Source organism: Penaeus monodon, chromosome 31 (assembly GCF_015228065.2).
Source record: "Penaeus monodon isolate SGIC_2016 chromosome 31, NSTDA_Pmon_1, whole genome shotgun sequence".
Classification (NCBI taxonomy): Eukaryota; Metazoa; Arthropoda; class Malacostraca; order Decapoda; family Penaeidae; genus Penaeus; species Penaeus monodon.
The window spans coordinates 2,450,513-2,451,492 of record NC_051416.1 but is presented as its reverse complement, the minus strand read 5'-3'; the positions used below and the strand labels follow the sequence as shown (position 1 = coordinate 2,451,492).

The following is a 980-nucleotide window of genomic DNA, read 5'->3' as shown; positions in this document are numbered from 1 at the left end:
CACATTCTTCTTCGTCAAACACCACTGCATGGATCGTGCATGAGAGAGAGAGCAAGACAGCTCATGGCATCGATATAAGAAAAGGCAGAACAGAGCACCTTAAGCATGGAAACTGTCATTTTCAGGTAAGAAAATAATAATAGTAATAAGTGTCTATGTCTGTGAAAATAAAAATGAGATGTATTCATATATATATTTCTGATATGTTTGTAACATAATTTTACATCGTTTATATCAAAAGTCTGCGTTTGTGTTATTTTCTGTCTATTTCGTTATTTTATCTGATTATTAAGGCGTATTAAATAAGAAACCGAAACCTAGTTAATACAAATAACTGTTTTTTATCATTTTCCAGGCACGTTTCAGTCATTCAACTACTGCCGCTGATAAACAGATGCCCGTGGGAATGAAATGTAAAATATTTTTTGACTTATTGTTCACAAAAGTATAAGATATGTCGTTTTTTTTTATTTTCCTTTTTTTATCATTGCACTCCCTGCTGTTTGAAGCCATTACCCATATGATCCCTTTGCCGTTACAAAAACCTACATTCCTTTACCAAACCAATTATCAAATCATCAAACCTTTTCACTCCTGGATTCACAAACCGCTGATTCGTACCCTCACTTCATCGTCATTGTATCGTTCAAATTAATAAATAGGACATCATCATACAAATTCAAATATATATTCAAATATTAAAAAAAATACGAAATGCATCTGCCACAATTTTTGTTCTTACCCAACGTAAAGTCTTTGTCTTCTGCATTGTCATATACAGGGCAATGACTCGTTGGTAACCTGCCTAACTATGTGATAATCACTTTTCTTTTGTAAAGAAAAGAATATTGTGATATTTCAGTGTTAATAGTTAGGTAAGGCAATAAAGCATTTTTAAAAGTTTGTCGGATTTTCTGTTTTTCCTCCATTGCTATTTATTTTGTAAATAAATGTTGTACTTTCAAAAAAGAAAACAGAAT

At 31.7% G+C, this 980-nt stretch overlaps 1 long non-coding RNA gene across 1 annotated transcript; it reads left to right on the top strand.

Annotated features, from left to right (window-relative positions):
• Window positions 1-903, top strand: LOC119592813. Its single transcript, XR_005230475.1, has 2 exons — window positions 1-125; window positions 356-903. It is a non-coding gene; the product is annotated as an uncharacterized LOC119592813 (long non-coding RNA).
• Window positions 904-980: the final 77 nt, after the last annotated feature.